The sequence below is a fragment of the Silene latifolia genome, chromosome Y (genome assembly GCF_048544455.1).
Source record: "Silene latifolia isolate original U9 population chromosome Y, ASM4854445v1, whole genome shotgun sequence".
NCBI classification, from domain to species: domain Eukaryota; kingdom Viridiplantae; phylum Streptophyta; class Magnoliopsida; order Caryophyllales; family Caryophyllaceae; genus Silene; species Silene latifolia.
In genome coordinates this window covers 85,181,757-85,195,344 of record NC_133538.1, presented here as the reverse complement: position 1 = coordinate 85,195,344, position 13,588 = coordinate 85,181,757, and the positions used below count along the sequence as shown (strand labels likewise).

General features: G+C 38.1%; 1 non-coding gene across 1 annotated transcript; it reads left to right on the top strand.

The window, feature by feature from the left end:
• The first annotated feature begins 1,006 nt into the window (after window positions 1–1,006).
• On the top strand, window positions 1,007–1,112 carry LOC141636566 (small nucleolar RNA R71). The gene has a single exon (XR_012541172.1). It is a non-coding gene; the product is annotated as a small nucleolar RNA R71 (small nucleolar RNA).
• Window positions 1,113–13,588: the final 12,476 nt, after the last annotated feature.

Here is a 13,588-nt window from a genome sequence, read left to right as displayed (position 1 = left end):
TTTATCATGTTCACTCGATCGAGTCCTTTCTTCATCAATTTTACTCGATCGACCTCCAGAAATCAGTTGATCGAGTATCTTCTTCGTGTTCAGCTCGTTTTCAGCAACAGTAAACTGTTCATCAGCATCGTTAGCCTTCCTCGGGTCTGGTATACTCCTGTCATCAAATAATTTTAGTCCATCATAAGAACGACCGCTCCTCAAATTAATCAAATTCACCGTCTCATGTGGATTATTATCAGCTTGGGATGGCAAATGACCCTGTTTCCTTGTGGACTGGTTCGCGGCTAACTGAGCGACTTGCGTTTCAAGTGACTTGATGGATGCATATTTCTGTTGGTCACTTAATTGCCATTGCTTTGTCAACGACTGCAACATCGACTTAAGCTCACCTAGCTCACTTACCCCACCTGAAGATGATGCACCTTGATTGGTAGGAGGAAAGGAAGGAGGCTTTTGAATGCCTTATTGAACCTTGTGAGGAGGGACATATGGCTGCTACTGCTGCTACTGTGGTGGTGGAGTGGGATTGAGCACATTTTCACTTGTCCACCTCAAATTGGGATGGACTGCCCCTTGATTGTTGTAATAAGAACCCCCTCCTTGCCCGTATTGTTGAAAAGCAAGGACATGTTCTTTATCAGTAAGACAGTCAATAGCAGTATGATCGTCATCTCCTCCACATCTCTCACAAATGACAATTTTCTGTCTATTCAGCAAATGAACCGTCTGTGGCTCCCCAACATTTTTCAGCTCAAATTTATCAAACCTAACATTCATAGCTTCCAGCTGAGCCACAACTGCCTTGTCAACTGAAAGGACTGTTCGAATACCGTCCCTTGGACTCCCATATTCAGCACTATGGATCGCCATCTCCTCAATAATGGTTCATCCCTTGTCATCATCAGTATTCTTTTGAAATCTTTCATTGGATGAAGCGTCAAGTATAGCTCTGTGGTCATCGTACAAACCATTGTAGAACTGATTGGACATAAACCACGGATCAAAACCATGGTGATGAAGAGACCTCACCAACCTCTTGAACCGACACCAAGCTTCATAGAAAGTCTCATCAGGTGCCTGCTTGAAACTAGTAATCTTTGCCCTCAGCTGATTAGTGCGCGGCGAAGGGAAGTATCTTTTATAGAAAGTAAGCACGAGAGTTTCCGAGTTAGTGATACCAGGAGTTGCACGGTCCAAATCAGTCAACCACTAACGGGCTGAGTCAGTCAGAGAAAAAGGAAAGAGCACCTACTTAATCTTGTCTTGAGTTACTCCCTTTGTAGTGGGAATAGTAGAGCAGTAATCAGTAAAGACCTCCATATGCTTCCTTGGGTCTTCACCCGCCACACCTAAACAAGTTTCTCTCCACCAGATTAATGTAGGATGGACGAATATCAAAGGTGTTGTCGTCCTCAGTCTGGAGATTAAAACCTTTAGGAATAGAGGATATTGTAGGCTCCGAGTGACTTGCAATATTCGACATCTTTACTGGTTGGTCGCTAGAAATGAGATTATCTTCTACTAAATATTGATCTTCTGCAAATAGAAAATGCTGTAGCTCGGGCTCGAAAGTACTCAAGTCTTCCTTTCGAAGTTCTCTTTGCAGACGGAGTCTATGCCTAAACAGTCTCTCTGGCTTAGAATCAGCTGAAACTAACTCCGATCTGTTCGACCTGGGCATACACAACACTGAAAAAGATAAATGAGAACTGTCTCAAGGAATAAAAATTCCCTAAGATGGATAAAAATAAACGAAAACAAGAACAGATAGGGCTATTACCTCCCCGGCAACGGCGCCAAAATTTGACAGGTTAGTCATATACCTACCAAAAAGAACCAACTGGCACTAACTAATATAGCTAGGGAAGTCGGGTCGATCTCCACAGGGAGGCAAGATATCTGTTAAAGGTTCATCTATTTGTCACAAATGGGGGTTTGAATTTTGGTTTTCTAAACTAACAAGGCTTAAAGGAAAGAGTAGTAAAGAAAGAGCAATAAAAAGGCAGAAAATGAAATAAGAGTGATTAATAAAGGGAGAACATGTCGGAACTTCGGTTCACTAAGGTAGTCTAATGACTCAACTGCAAATAGTCTAGATAATTTACTGTGAGACGGATGTTGAAAGGTCCTTCCGGTCCACTTTCTATCCTAGATTTCCACTAATTTAACTTTCGTCCTCATTAGGGTTGTCTACTGTTCATAGCAGGTCTATTTAGTCCAATCTTCCGATCCAGGAATAAATTTAACCAGATTAAAGGGTAACTTAGAAGCGTGCACTCAACTAAATCGGTGTTATAATTAAATTGCCATGGGTACAGATTCTCACAAATAAGTCACCTAGCCTATTCGCTACATCGTCGTTATTCTACCATAGATCCCCTAATCCTAACATAGATGAATTTAGCTACTCATATCGCTAATATTGTCAATAATAACAATAGTGAAATAACTAATAATAAACATAATGAAATTATAATGAAAATGCATAAACAAGATTAGGGCAGAAATTAAGGAATAGGGAAACATAGATTAAAGCAACTAATAAGCGATTTATAAAGCGATTTTGAGTCTATGAACTCTCTTAAAGGTATGTCAATCACCAAGTACACATATGAAATCTAAAACTATTAGTCAACCTATGAGGTAGTTCTCCTTATACTTCAAATCATTATTTGTGTCTCATATGCTATCTTTGAATCTATAGTGTATTTATTCTAAAGATAGAGTGGGAGAAAAATGAGGACACAACATATGAGACAAGATAAAAAATTGTGTACTTGTGTAAATGAAAATCTACGCAAGAAAGAATGATTTGAATGAAGGTATATCTATTTACATAGTATACCAAATAGATGAGATATATGGTCTCAAGTAAGTTCTATATGACAAAAGAGACCAAGTGAAGTAATCGAAAGAACATATTCTTATGATAACTACACGAGGAGACGAAAAGAAAGTTTTGGAAGAAAAATGACTAATGTAAAGTCTTAACAAGTTTTTGACTAAGTTCTATATGATAAACTTTGACCAATAGTTTCAACCTTGAGATTTACTTAAGAGCCTAAATGAATCATAGTAACATACTAGTTATGATCGAGTTGCAAAGATTGATATACCGATATCTTCAATGGCCAAGTTTTAACCACGCAAATGTCATTGCTTAACCTCATTATGAAATGGTTAAACCTCTTTCCGAAAGGGTATTTCGAAGGACGTGTTCTAGATATTATTTATATTTGAATAATGACATTGCTACACATCATTATGACATGAGTGTGTTAGAAATTTAAAATCTCTTTACGTAAGGTTAAAATGAGACCTCTTCGAAATAGGTATTTTGAAGGGATATGATGGGAACATATATGGTTTTATCTTAATAACTTGGCAATGCAATTTATATTTCAATTCTTGAAAAGTTTCGATTGAGAAGTGAATTTCGAAATATGTGGAATTGAGTGGGAGTAAGGAAATTATCATGTGAAGACATGGAATTTAGTGGGAGCTATCATCCTTTGAATGTTTACAACTCACCACTCATTAAAGAATGACGAGCTAACACCTTCCTTCACAGAGGAAGTTTTGACTTTTCAATTCTGGATGAATTTGGACTATGATGAATCCAATTACGACAAAAAATATTGGATTAGTATTAAGAAATACACATCATATCAACATACACATAGGTTATTCATATAGATGTAAATGGAATTGCCATTAGCAGTCATGGTCGTTCGTTGAACCTATGAATGGTTGATCTCATGATTATTAGTAACTAATGTTTCCGCCATTAGAAAAATCATGCACATGTCCAATAGTGAATCATATGCATAAGAGCATGATGATTCATTGGTAAGCCATAATAGAAACATCATGAATTCTCAAGTAGAATCCGATGAGCGATTTCGGTGTTTGACGGAATACTCTATTATGTGTTAAGAGGTTGCACATATTATAGAAAGTTCGAACACACGTAAAGATTTATGGAAATCCTAACTTTTCAAATCAAAAGGAGAGATAAGAAGTTTTGGAAAGATACTTAGTTTAATAAGAAGTTACTCAAAACTAATCTTTCCTAACTATTCTAGGACTTATGAGAAGTGCTAGGCCAATCGTCTTGGCAAATTGTTGCAAGACACTATAAAACATGTACCTAGTGCATTGTGTGTGGATGGAGTACTTGATCAGTACAAGTTATATCATTCACCACAAATTCGTTCGTTATGTGATAATCGATAAGGAAGTTCTTTCAAGTTAAAGAACCGAAACCAAGGTCGGGAACCTTGATGCGTACTTGGTAAGATTCATGCTATGAGAGAGAACATGAATGTAAAGGAAAATGCAAGTGTAAAAAGTTTGAACACATGGACACATGGCATGTTAAACTTCTATTGCAATCAATAAGTGTTTACACTTACGATATACATCACAAGGTTGTAATATGATATTGACTACCCGAGTGTGATGTCGACATTTGTCGTTTGAGTTATTATTAACTCACCTTGTACATTGTTACATCCAAACGGGTTGTGGAGACAATTGAACCCCGTTAAAGTGAACATGGATTTAACATTGTATTTGCCCATAGTTACTTACATGAGGTGACGTCTCGAAGTGACTAGAGTAAGATGCGATTGATGGCAAGTTCAAGTGCCATAGAGTCATGTGAGATGACTAGTCGATCACATAGGCAGACTGTTAGGAACTTTTTGTCGGGCCTAATGACCGCTTATAGAGTTCTGGCAAATTTATATAGCCTGGTCGTGGCGAGAGTGCTATAGTATTCGGATGAGTCGATTCTTTTGACTAAAGACTATTCGCCTAAGATGGCACGATTTCAGAATAACTTTGATTTATGTTACTACGACCTTCGTAAATGGGGTCAAATGGGCATATTTTGGGTTATGATGGTTTTGGCTAGTCGAAGGGAATGAGTGCGATAGGAATTGTCCATCCCTAGTCGGGGTTATAACAATATCTCGGGGCCACTCAAGGAGTCTTTTGAATCGGAAATGCGTGGCCACGCTCGGAAGGTATCTATGATAGATAAATCCGGTCAATCAGTTATTCTCCAGATCGAGGAAACCACTCTCGATATGATCACTTGCAAGTACGACCTGAAAGACACCTTGCATTGAGTGGGAGATAGTAATAGGACAAGAGAATTGGTGGAGCACACTTGTCGAGGACAAGTGGGAGATTGTTGGAATATATGTCCTCCGACAATAATGCGATCACGAATGTTGATCATGATGATCACATCTTTAAATCTCATTATAAAGAATACAATTGGGAAGTAATATTTTTACTGTCAACTAATCAACATACATCGGTAATGATTGGCTGACTAGAGTTTGACATTACTGTCGTGCGACGGTGGTGATCAGTTGATCCCCTACGTCATACCTATAGGGCAACACTCTTAATTGATCATTTAATTAATCGTATAATGTTACGAGTTAATTGAATTACTTGAAAATTGACGGACGATTTTGGAAGTAAAATTTACGTATCACATTGAAATTGATTAAAATGAGATACGGTCTGAGTAATCGAATTGTATCATTACTCAGATGAAAATATTGTTTCAGGAAACAGTTAAATTTGAATGAAATATTATAAATACGATTTATATATTGGTAAATTATTTTGTTACAAGTAATTATGAATTACTAAGTCGATTTTTGCATATGACGTATTTTTATTAATACGTTGATTTTTAATATGTTAAAAAAAAATACATAACAAATTTATGTTACATATGACATGTGACAAATTGATAAATTGACAAAAATAATATGGAATCCATATTATCCAATGTGCCGAAAATTGGAGGAGTATTAAGCTAATATTATGTTGATTGTATTAGTGGAAGGCATGATGATTACCTACTAATCTAGCCATGCAACCCTATTATGCATTGTGAAGACAAATAATTGCATGCATTGGCTCCCTCCCATGCCCCCCTTCCACCCGGTTTTGTGAGAGGAAAAACCACTTGGTTTTTCCTCTTACTTCACCTAATATACACAAAATGTTTTGTGTTTTTATCATTCATTCATTATTCATCTAAACTTTGAGTTTTAGAAAGAGAAATAAAAACTTCCTTCTTCCTCCTCTCCAAACCGAAAATATTAAGTGTCTTATAATATTTTTGGGTCAATTTCATACAAGATTAATATTGTACTAGTAATTTTAATATTAATTTTAATTAAGAGTAAGCTTTGGGTATAAATCCTTGGGAGAGATCCTACACTTGGGTCTTAGTTCATCCAAAAGGGAAAGCTCAAGAACAAGAGAGAAAGGTGATCTCTCTTGTGCCCATTAAACCGAAAATCACAATGTAAGAACAATGTTTCTTCCATATTTTGTTTTAATGTTTGCATGCATAAGATCAATCATTAATTTTATGACAAATTAAATTAAAACATATATGAATATGTAAGTATAGATCTACTTATCCTTCATCAGGTTCATTCCTATAAAACAAACGAAACGAACCAAAGTAGCCATTTCGGGGCATAATGCAATATAAAACAGTACAAAATTACATGGAAATACGTGCAAAAATAGGCTAAAAAGACTTTATAAAATGCACGTATCAAGCGGCCTCTTCTAATGATCAGGGAAGTCATTTATACTTGATATGATGTTAGTTATAATGCATGCAATGCAACATCCAACGTTTTATTCCTAGCATGTTATATTAGACTAAGCCGGTAAACACATAATTTAGCATCCAATTAAGATCGAAGTGGAGCATTTACATTCTTTACATATGAATAGCCAAATAGGTAAATCATGCAAGGATAATAATAAAAAATATAAATTACAATTGAATAAATTACAACGGAAAATATTGAATTCACGTCATAAACATTCTCAAAAGAAGTAAAATAATAGAGTACTCATCTTCAAGGTAGTCCCCATATATCTTCCAAGCCCTTAACATGTCTTCCAAAGTCTTGATTGTTCTCTCTGTCTACCCATATGTCGCAGGATGAAATGCAGTACTCATCTTCATGGTAGTCCCCATCAATTCTTGCAACTCTTGCCAAAATCGAGAAATGATCCTCACATCACGATCTGACACAATGTTCTTTGGAACTCCATGTAACCTCACTACATTCTTCCTGTAGCCACTTGCCTACTTCACCTTACTCCACGTATCTTTCATGGAAATAAAATGAGCCGACTTGGTCAAACGATCAACGATCACCCATATTAAGTTATTACCTTGATGACTCCTTGGCAATCCCAGAATGAAATACATGGATATAGATTCTCATTTCCACTCAAGTACCTTAAGAGACTGAATCTTACCTTGCGGACTTCGCTGCTCCCCTTTGACTCTCTGGAAAGTCGAACATCGAGCCACAAACTCAGCCGTCTCCCTCTTAATCCTAGGCCACCAAAACGTGTTCTTAAGATCCTTATAAAGCTTGTCACCAGCTGGATGCACTGAATACGGTGTGCAATGAGCCTCTGTCATGATTATCTTTTTCAACTCCTCATCCTTAGGTACACACCATCTCCCATCAAACCGAACACTCCCATTAGAATGAATAGAGAACCGAGATACTGTCCTCTTCTCTACTCCAGCTCTCCACTCCTGAATCTTAGGATTAAGAGCCCGTTTCCACCGAATATCAACATAAACATCTGGTTGAACTGTCAAATCTCCCCTAGCATCCCCCTTCTGGATCACATGTATCCCAATCTTAGTCACTTCATCTTTTAGCCTCATCAGGGACATAACTGTGCATAGAGAATGCACACTCTTCCTGCTTAATGCATCGGCCACCACATTAGCTTTCCCTTCATGGTATATAATATCCATGTCATAGTCTCCTATGAGCTCCATCCACCTCCTATGTCTCATGTTCAACTCCTTTTGAGTAAAGATGTACTTTCAACACTTATGATCAGAAAACACCTTAAAGGTCGCCCCATATAGATAATGTCTCCATATCTTGAGAGCTAAAACACCTGCACCCAACTCTAGATCATACGTCGGATAGTTCTCCTCATAAGGCTTCAATTGCCAAGAAGCATAGGCAATAACTTTCCCATTCTGCATAAACACACAACCCAACCCGTTCTTCGAAGCATCTGTATACACCTCGAAATTCTAACTCCCTTCAGGTAAAGCTAAGACTAGGGCTGTGGTCAAACGCTCCTTTAATGTTTGGAATGCTATCTCACAACTTTCATCCCAATGAAATCTGTTCTCTTTCCTCATCAAAGTTGTCATAGGTCTGGCAATCTTTGAAAAGTCTTTCATGAACCGTCGATAGTACCCTGCCCAACCCAAGAAACTCCTGATCTCAGCCACATTATTTGGTGCCTTCCAATTAGAAACTTCCTCAATCTTAGAAGGATCCACGGCTACACCCTCTTTAGAGATCACATGGCCCAGAAAGGCCACTTTCTCTAACTAAAACTCACATATATACAACTTAGCATACAATTGGTTGTCACGGAGAGTTTGCAACACTAATCGTAAGTGCTCTCCTTGCTCCTCCTTAGTCTTGGAATAGACTAAGATGTCATCTATAAACACCACCACAAACTAATCCAAGTACTGGCTGAAAACCCGGTTCATCAGATCCATAAACACTGCTGGCGCATTAGTCAACCCAAACGGCATCACCACGTATTCATAGTGACTATACCGTGAACGAAAAGCTGTCTTTGGTATGTTTTCATCCCAAATCCTCACCTGTTGGTACCCCGACCTTAGATCAATCTAGAAAACACACCAGCTCCACTCAACTGGTCAAAAAGATCATTTATCCTTGGTAAGGGATACCTGTTCTTCGCTGTAACATGGTTCAACTCTCTGTAGTCGATACACAGCCTCAAACTCCCATCTTTCTTCTTCACGAACAAGACTAGTGCACCCCACGGTGATACACTAGGTCTAATGTACCTCTTATCCACTAACTCATTCAACTGTTTCTTTAGCTCCTCTAACTCCTTAGGACCCATACGGTACGAGGCCTTCGAGATCGGTCTCATCCCTGGTTTCAAGTTCACACTGAAATCGATCTCCCTCTTTGGCGGTAAACCTTGTATATCATCTGGAAAAACAACTGGAAACTCTCCCACCACTGGTATCTCAGCTGCTGCCGGTTCCACCATTCTAGTACCTTTCACATGGCATAGGATCAAAGGACACCTCTTCCTAAAGTAAGGCATCAATGTCACTGCTGTAATCACTTTGACTTTGGGTTTGATAACAAAGCCACGATAAAACACACTAGCCTCTTTAGGACCTCTCAAATAAACTTTCTTTTGCTGACAGTCTATTCTAGCCTTATACTTACCCAACCAGTCCATCCCGACTATAATCACAAACCATCCATAGGAAACGCCAACAAGTCAACTGGAAGATCAACTTGCCTAATAACAATGGACACCCCTCTATACAGTTTCCTACAAAATAATGACTTTGTAACACCCCCATACACCAATGTACCTTACCAATACCACCTAGCATATGAGAATGCTACCGTCTCAGTTACCCGAGGCATAGTAATCAAAAGTGACCATCAAGAAACGTATTTAAGTAATTAAGTTTAAATTTGAGTACATCACAACCAACTGAAATGTAAAATACAATGTCTCAAAACCAAAACCCAACTAAAGTAAAAAGTGTTATGACAAAACAGCGGAAGACTACGACTCTGACACGTGGTGACTCCATCGCCAACTAGACCCCGCGCGTATCCATAATATACCTGCTAAACAACTGCTCACCATCCCAAAATAGATCACCACAATTTTCAAAACATTTAAACGGGGTCAGTTACTACATAAACAAAATAAGACAATACAACAAACAATTACACAATCACAGTCCTCCAACTCTATCACATCACCAAACATCTGACTACACACTATAGTGTGTACCCCTGCCAGAATATCCATCGCAACAGATATTTCACATCGCCAGTGGGGGACCGCAGCCTTTCCCAACTAAGCCCCGCTCATCTCCATCGAGCGAATAACCCATGTCCATTAATGTGCACATCCCTCTTATGACGGGAACTATAAGCAAATCAGGGCATGAAGCCAATTCTGCAAGTGAATCCACTCAACTGAGGGCACACCTGGCGAACCACAGACAAACACAACCAACCTAAATACCAATGTAAACAGTGCCAACACCAATTGACGATATAATCAACAAACCATCTTTTAATGTTTACACACTCAACTGAGTAGGGAAGCCCTATGATGAGGGCTATCACAACCCTATCAAATATAAACCCGAAGGGTCTCTAACTAATGCAGCTAGGGAAGTCGGGGTCGAATCCACAGGGAGGCTATGTTGCTATGTACTTGCTAATCTAAGTCTGTCGGTGTCACAATTGGGGGTTTAGATATGATAACTAAACTAAACAGCAAAAATTAAAAGAGTCTAATAGAAAAGAGAAAGAGACTAGGATGTCGGTTCATCAATGTATGCCAGATAATTGCAGCTAAGGTAACATATCAATCACATGTATCAGTCTAAGAGGCAGTGAATACGTCCTTTCGGTCCTCTATTCGCCCTAAAATACTACTAACTTAACTTTTGCCCTCATTAGAGTATCTTAAGAATGTAGCGGGTCTCACCCCTTCCAATCTTTCGATCTAGGTCGGGGTTTGCCAAAAACAACTAGAACAATTATGTGCATTAACCGTCTAACCATCTAATAAGCGCTACATCAGACTTGGTTTTACTCGATCGACCAACATAAAGTTAGTCGATCGATTGAGTAAGTGAATTACTCGATCGAGCATATAAAGTACTCGATCGAACACTAAAGTACTCGATCGAGTGGTCTCAGCGCGTAATTCCTTCTTCGCGCACTGAACTTCAAACGGCCGCCATTTGTTCGTTACTTGTCCGAATCAAGCGATTTTCTTGGCGTTGGAAAGCTAAGAGGATAAGATTTCATCTACAATTAGAATCATCTGATTGTCATTTGAATAACTCAAAATATGGCCCTTCAAATTAGTTACTGGTTGTATGAAGCTCTTCCTTTGCTCGACTAGCTACCTTACTTCTACGCGCATCACAAATTAGTAGTTTCCAAGCTTCGACTCAACTCATCTAAAAAATGTATGCATAGGGTCAGGTTTAATCTTGATTATACTCCTCTCTGGTTCATACCTACAAATAATACAAGACAAACGAAAGTAGATTATTCGGGAGACATTTGTAGCAAAACACTACACAAAATGCATAGAAATACGTGCAAATGCGGTACAAAAAGTCTATATAAAATGCACGCATCAAACTTCCCCAAACCAAACCTTTGCTTGTCCCCAAGCAAACTCAATGGAACTAACTAGTGGAACGGAGTAAAACTAAGAGCTAGCTACAAATCGTCCACCTAAACCCGTTTAATGCAATAAATTAACAAAATAGAAACAGTGTCAAATGCAAACGAGTTATGAAGATGTTTATGAAAATAGCTGAACCCTCGACCTTGCAAGACCTTTAAAATTGGACTCTCACGGGTCACTCTCTCTCAATGAAGCAAAGGTTAAGCATATAAATGTATGAGAGAAAGAAAAATATAGTCGCTCACCTAAACTACGACCTACATGAACATGTATGCAATCTAATATGATAAACAATTCTAACTACCGTACACATACATTCCATCCAATCAAGGTCCTGTCACATGCCGAATGCTTACAAAAGTTTTGAAAAGTGAGGTAATGGGTATGAAGGGGCAAAACATTTTGGATATGTGGAGGTATAAGCCAAGCTAGTAACCTAAACAAAACCAATAATACAACATCCCACTTCAAAACCATCAAAATTAAGCACAAATGCCTTTATTTGGCAAACAACTCACTCAACCAAAATATTAAACTTCTCATATAATAGAATTAGCAACATAGGAGTAAAATAAACTTATTTCTTTTCTTTTCCTTCTTTTTTTCTCTTTTTTTTCTTTTCCTTTTTTTTTTCGTTTTATTTTTCTTTTCGACTTTTTTTTTTCAACATTCTCCTTTTCAAAAACTACCAACTCCCAACTTTACAGTGCAAACCAAATTTGACACAATAAATGATATACCCGCAAAACAAACGCTAAACTAGCTTAACAGGGCAGGCTAAGTTTGGATGTAAGTAAGGGTAAAAAAGGCAAAGGGGTATGTAAGCACCTCTCCTACATGTGACACCGGCCACTAACCCAAATGTATGCAGGCAAAACGCAATTGAATTTCATACTTATGCAAATTAATGTTACATGTTATGCAAGGAGTAACTACTCACAATCCTACATGAACTGGTCATGGATGAGACCAGTTTATTAAGCTCTAATTCCTTAGAATTTATAAGTTGTTTGCCAAAATTTCAAGTCTAGTCTATTCGTTCAGCTAATTTAAACAAAAACACGTAGATTATGCAAAAGACGTACTAAAAGATGTTAGTTTATGCAAGGCTTAAGCAAAATGACTAAGTGTAATGCAATTTTATCATCGGAAACTACCGTTCCGACTCAACCTATATGCAAAAATAAACGTTAAATTTTGAATTTTTCGAGTTTTTTTTATTTTTATGGGTTTTTTTATTTTTATAAAAATAAATAACAATGCATACAAAAATTAAACGTGATAACAGAAATGCAATAAAAATAATATGCAGACACAGATATGGATGCATATACCCTCCCCAAACCAAACTGTACAATGCCCTCATTGTACACAATAGCTAACAACAGCAGCATAAAGGGGAAAGGAAAATGCAAACTAAAGGAAATGAATAAGGAGAGAAAAAACTAGGAAGACTCACAAGATAGCGCGATATAGGGACCTCCTCAAACCAGCCAGCAACATGGGGGGTCGTAGTCACCGGATCTGCTTAATTTCAAATAACATGCAGGAATAGTCGATCGACAACAAGAAGCTCTCAATCGAATAAAGTAAGCTTTCGATCGAGAGAGTAAACAGCTCGATCGAATCACCCTGAAGTGTAGAATGATCGATCGACCATATAGAAGTGATCGATCGAATAAATACCATGGAAAACCGTTCAATCGAATTTTCCTCTTGCATGCAGCCCAAGGCATCTCTCCTATACCTGGAAATACGCAAATAGCGACCACAAATACTACCAAAACCAAGTCTAAATTGTTTCGCAGTCTATAGTCGTGAAAACCAATTATTAAACACGCAACAAAAACTGAAATGTAATCCAACTGAAAAGTTTTAAACTCCGGGTTGCCTCCCGGTCAGCGCTAGTTTCAGATAGGTCCCAGCTCGACCTTCTCCTCATCATCTTCCAAAGGAGCTAAATTTTCCACAACAAGGCTTCTGACTGAATGAAGTCCCCTCGGCACCCATGAGCATGACTTTAGGCCTCCACACCATCGCATCAACTGAAGAACAGCAACTCTTCGCAGCGTCATGGCCTCCACCTTTGGCAACGGTACCAAAATTTAATGAGGGCTATCGCCACCCTATCAAAGATAAACCCAAGGGGTCTCTAACTAATGTAGCTAAAGCAATAATCAATAATAACATAATAATAAGAGGTAAGAAACAAAATAACATAAACTAACTTAACAAAGAGATTAAAGGA